Source organism: Schistosoma mansoni, chromosome 3 (genome assembly GCF_000237925.1).
Source record: "Schistosoma mansoni strain Puerto Rico chromosome 3, complete genome".
NCBI lineage: Eukaryota > Metazoa > Platyhelminthes > Trematoda > Strigeidida > Schistosomatidae > Schistosoma > Schistosoma mansoni.
In genome coordinates, this window is record NC_031497.1 from 6837565 (window position 1) to 6843657 (window position 6093).

Consider the following 6093-nt stretch of genomic DNA (forward strand, 5'->3'; position numbering starts at 1 on the left):
TGTCACAAAACAAACACAGTTAGTTTGAAAATCCAAACGTTATCATTCCGTATCCCAAACAGCTTAAAATCACTCTCGTTTCAACAAAATGGATTTGATTCGTTTAAAATTGCTTTCAGTAATACGTAAGCAGAAATTTTGATGGGAAGCACTGATTGTTGGAGGTAATGCTCTTGATTGTGACAAATATCTCTTTGTCATCAGAACCTTCACCATGTTGTTATGGAAAAAACAGCCGAATACTGAGGAATTGGCAAATAGCCTTCACTGTTCAGTGGACTCATCTGAAACTGATTTATGTTATGATATATTTTAACAGGACCTGATATCCTCTCTTGTATTTATCAACTTACCATCTGTTAAAAGTAGTACCTCAGATTCTCACCCTTGTGTAACTTCTCTTTCTAAATTTGTAGAAAGTATGATCTATTTCCATACCAATGCATCTAAGCACTCGTGAACATTAGGAACAAAAAATGAATATATGGCGATGAAATAACAGCTGAAAGAAAATTTGCAAAATATTTACTCGCCTACGCTGGAAGTAGAGCGGCCACAATCATTTTTTAAAGTACACTAAGACTATCTCAGTACAGTGCACAGACTCGCGTGGCTTAATGCAATCGAAAGTTTGGGGACATCAAGTAGTGATCAGTGAGCTGTTTATCATGCGTAAAGTTTGTTGAAATGGGGCTACTCAAGTTTGGAGTACTTAAGTTATCCTGTGGAAGATATTTTCTCTCCAGTGAACGATTCGGATTTACTCGGGCATCGCCACATATTTGTGGGACATACAGCAGTATTAATTGAAATCACATACATAACAGTGTTCTTTATTTACACTGTAAAAGGCGAACACATTGCTGGTTAACTCCCAAAAGCAATCAAAAATCTACCCTGGCTCTTGGGCATCTGACTGATGAAGACCAATATAACTCAACGTGGGAACACGGAACCAGAACTGCGTTGCTCGGTCATGCAAGCGTTGTCACACGATCTGCATCTTTCGTGCCTGTATGTAGCCCTCGTTCTATTGATAGAAGGAACTAGGCTAGCAGTGAATCGGCCTTTATTTAGATCGTGGCACAGTCATAGTGAAGCGGGCAGTTCCATGTTCAAACCCACAAAGCTTTTCAACATTCATTATAAGATGATAGGAAATATAATTTCGATACGAAATAAGGAAGTGAATGAATATTTGAGCTCTATTGTTTTGACATAAACTTAGTTTTTTTGAAGTCAACTATTAACTAATCAACCTAAGCTGTTACACATCCATCGTTCGTATATTAAGTATATAAATGTCCTGAGCTCAACCGTGTTCTTCAATGGCTTGCTTCAAAAAATCTTACTGATCCTCACGACAGGACTAATCAGTGTAGACAATGAAGTTGCTGCAATCTATGGTGTTATGTATAAGGTAGTCACATCGTAGCAAGGCCATAATGTTGAATTACATCTACTGTTTTGGTAGCATAAATAAGTGGGCTGATACCGACCTCACCTAAGGCCTACGATAAGCCTATATTTATTAATATTTATCATGACTCAGTTCGTCCAGGCAAAATCTTTTCACACAAGCAAATAACTTTGAACATATGTAAAAAATTTCAAGTAATCGATTTTAACATATCACACCTCAAGATGTCTAACTTGTTACGTATTCCTAAACAGTTCACTACTCATCGTTTTCAGATTTTCTTTAAATACATAAATATGTACAACCCAGTCATTTTTGTCAAGGTGATTTCGTACTTCTTTTTTAGTACATTGGCGGTAAGGTAAAAGTACGATATCAATCCAGGCTCTTCTATTAGGGTCGTTATTTAAAGAAGGATGCTTTTGTTTCGATGTCTTGAATAATACGCTTAGGAAATGCAATTTTACACCCATTGAGACGTAGCGAAGAACATATTATCAACTTTCTACTCAATGTTCAATTTACTTGACACTATTAGGTTCAACTTTGACACTGATACCTACGGGAAACATTGTTATATACCATCGGTCAAGTTGGATAGTGAGACACATTAAAAGCTAAAGATATTGAAAGCATGCACTCATTTATTCACTTTTTATATCATACAGACTCTTATAGTATTGGTTCCTAACCACAGGATTTGCAGACCTGAACATATAATAATTGAGGATGTTTGCATTCAAAATTTAACGCTTAGTGGTCAGAAATGGTGAAGGCGGGAACGCTTAACCTAGATGAAACCTCTTGCTTTTCACAATGAGTTTATTATTTTCTTCATAGCCTAAATGTATCCTTAAGACACCTTTAGCCGCAACCATCGAATATCACAATGGGGAGAGTTAGTATAGATAAGGATATAACGTCAACATAAGGCTCATAGCCTAGGTTGTCACATCATGTCAAATCTATAACTGTTGAACAGATCTGTATTCTAGCGGCATAGATAAGTGAACTTCTACCAACTAAGACCATATTCGGACAATTCTATAATAACCTAGTCCGTTCTTGACACTCGCTGGCTGATAAGGTGGCCCTACCGACTTCTTAGGATTCATTCAAGAGAAAACTTCATCATTCATAAAGACTTAGGGCAGTATTTCCCATAACTTATTAATATCTCTCTTTTCACCATCAAATATACCTAGATTCCTATCTGGAAGCATAGGTGATCCACTACTACTTGACGCGATATCCCATTGTGCGAAAGTTACTATTCCGCCCATAACAGTTTAAAGCATTGTAGTCTAACAGCCGGTAGACGAGTATCAGGGAGGATCCAATAATTCATTGCATCATCATGATTGTTTTATCTTAACCAGAAATCCGTTAGTCGCATACCTCACCAATTTTTTGATAGTGCCACTATAATATTAAGCCATGTAAAAAAACCTGATTTCACTTGGTACTGACAATTATCAGAATTATCAGAAATTCTGTCAAAGAATGATTAGGGGGTTACCTATTTATTTCGCTCACTTATTTAAATGTCTCTGATTGTTCTGATGGAAACGTTTGTCAGAATGTGACTAGCATTGTAATTTTAATGTAGAAACAAGAACTTAGATACATGTAAACTAAACTAACTGGGAGATAGATTATCTATTCTACGAAACTGTATGTATATAAAAGTATTTTCCTCGGGAGTTAAACGGTATTCAAAATAAAGAGTAAACTATAAGCCAGTATCTTCGTTATTAGTCCGTTAGGTTATCTTTCTCGTTTTTAAAATACAAAAATAGGGAATAGCTGCTTACTGTTTCTCATACAATATACAAACGCTTTCTCTATAGTTTCTAACTAAAACACCTTTATTTCATAATTGAGTACTATATTACAAACTACTGATCCAAGGTATATTTTTCAGAACGCGGTTAAGAGACAATCTAACGACGAAACAATTCAGACCTGTTGAAGATGATATTATTAAAATCCTTCCACTACTCATTTTCTGTTCAGATTCTTAAAGTAATGTTTACGAACTACTGCTTCTTTTGTGCATCATTACTCGAATCCGAACTTCCAAATGTTGGTTGGAGCATATTTGGATAAATTAAGTCTTTGAACAATCAAATGTTCAGGTTAGTTCCATTTTTGTCTTCAACTGAGAAAAATTAACATAGTTGGTGACGGTCTATAATCAAGTATATAACCTTCCTGAACTTTCTAGTCATGAATAGTTATGGATTTTGAAATTGTTGAAACCATATCACTGGTGCTACGTTCTCTAAAATACAATAATGTGGACTAATTATAATTTATCAACAGCTGAATCACATTTCATTAAATACTGTGTGAAATTCATTTCAAGTTATTGAGAAGGTAGCTGATGCACAAAAGAAAAGGTATTGGGGTTAGTAAAGTGAATTATTTTAAATATAGAAGTAGAAAAATTAAGAGAAGTGTCGCACAAACACGTTGTTGAAAGGAAAAATTCTGTACAATTGACTGATAAATATAGATAGATAGATATAGGTAAAAGAGTGAGGCTTTTACACATCATTAGTTAAGTTGGTTACAATTAGGGAACAAAATATATGAGAGATGTAGAAATAAACTAGTGTTGTTACAAGCAATGAACCATAAGATGGCGAGGCTATAGTCTTGCACGACATCTAAGCGGTCCTTATGTGACCTTATGAAACTTGAACGGATTATCAGGCAAAAAAAGGTTATGAAATATTATAAGAAATCGGGATTACGAGTTATCGTTATTAGTTATGGGTGAGGGGCAGGGTTTTCATCATGAACTAACATGAGTAGTAACAACGGAATTCTATTTGGCCATATAAATAAATGGATTTCACGCAAAATTCCAAGAGGCGCTGTTATAGACTTGAATCGTTCGTCTATAACTTATAGTCACGCCTAGGATTACACTAAATGGAACCATTACATTCACACTATTTCTGGTGATTATCTTTGATTGACAGAATTGAGGTCTGTAATTGAAGGCGGACTTATTGTGCTTTGCCTAAAATGTTCAAAAACGTGACCCAGGTTTCAAGTGTTTGGAAAGAATCGGCTGTTAATATGTAAATCGAACATTCAACTAAATAATCTACCTCACATTGGAAGTTAAAACTTTTCGACAGTTCAGTTTGTGACATTGTTCACCAGTTTGACATGTTAGTGAGTTAAATAAAACAATGACTGAACATTATTAGTGAGAGATTAGAAAAGATAAAATGGAAATATTTTCTTAATGAAAATAAAAACACAGATAAGTTTTCAGAAACTCTTGTAACAGCTGTTTAGTTTAGAAATGATGGACAAAAATATGGACTCAGTGTTCGTGTCCATTACCAGTCAAAATTACTCCAACTAAAGAAATCATTACACTTCTGATTTTCTGACTGGGAGTTTTCATACTTTGGTGAACTGATTGAAGCAAACGTCAGAAAGTGTGAAATCGAATATTAGTTTCTCTGACCAAATAGATGTAGTCAGAAAGCATATCTTAAAGTATTTGGTACATTTTTACGTAAAACAATATTAACAAACAACCAGGCTAAATATATTAGGATTTTAAAAAATGAACCATTGAAATCCATTTTAAGGAATAAACAAATATGATTATAGTTATAAGACAGTAATTTTTAAAGGGAAATGCATTTGAGGACATTTATCACTAGAACTGACACCAACTAAAGAGTCATTATATACCAAAGAAGAATAACTAACTATTTTAGCTTCGTTTGTGACCACTCAATTGTGCACATCCACAGTCACATACATGGTCATAGAAGATCTAGGTCTCTCTCTAAGATCACGAAGATATGTAACCAAACCTCACTAAAATTAGTGGTATGGTGAGGATTATCCAGTACCTTTGATGAGTAACCGCTTTGTTTCCGATGATACTCCAGCTAGTGTTCGTCCGTGATTAAAATACTTCTTAAAATAAATGAACCTTTACTTAAATACCTAATTGGAGAAACAGACACACTGGATTTTTGAGGTTTTCTCTAAATATACTCACAGGTGCTCATTGTATGTGATAACAGTCTTGACAAAATTTTCTAGAAATAATAAGTTTATTATTGATGGCTGAACAGAACAAGTAGGAATACTGAAGGCAAATTTAAAGATGTCGTAATTCCCAGATCTATTCAAAGCCTACTAAGGTAGCTACGAATAGACCAGTGCTTGTGGACGGTAAAAAAACTGAGAATATATGGGTGTATTGTATTAATTTTACGTATGTACTATCACTTTACAAAAATGCTACACGAAATATACATCATAAAAAGTAAATACATGAAGAACTAACATATGTATGGTTGAACATTGTCAATTAGTGGTCATAATCATCATCCACTCATTTACAGGAACGATATATATATATGTAATGGATTATGTTCACTTTTTTGTTAAATTACCAGCATAAATAAGATAACACGACAATAAGCCTTAAAAAATACATTCATCTATAAATTGGTGGGAACCAACAATAATAACAAATAAGTATATAATACTAGTAACACTAGTGGGATCATTTTTAAGGCACAACATGAGTTTTATTTAATGGGAAAGTGCATATTTATTATGTTCTGTTGAGAGTTTTACATTCAACTGATTAAGTTTTGAAACTACGATTATTATCAGAAGGGAGT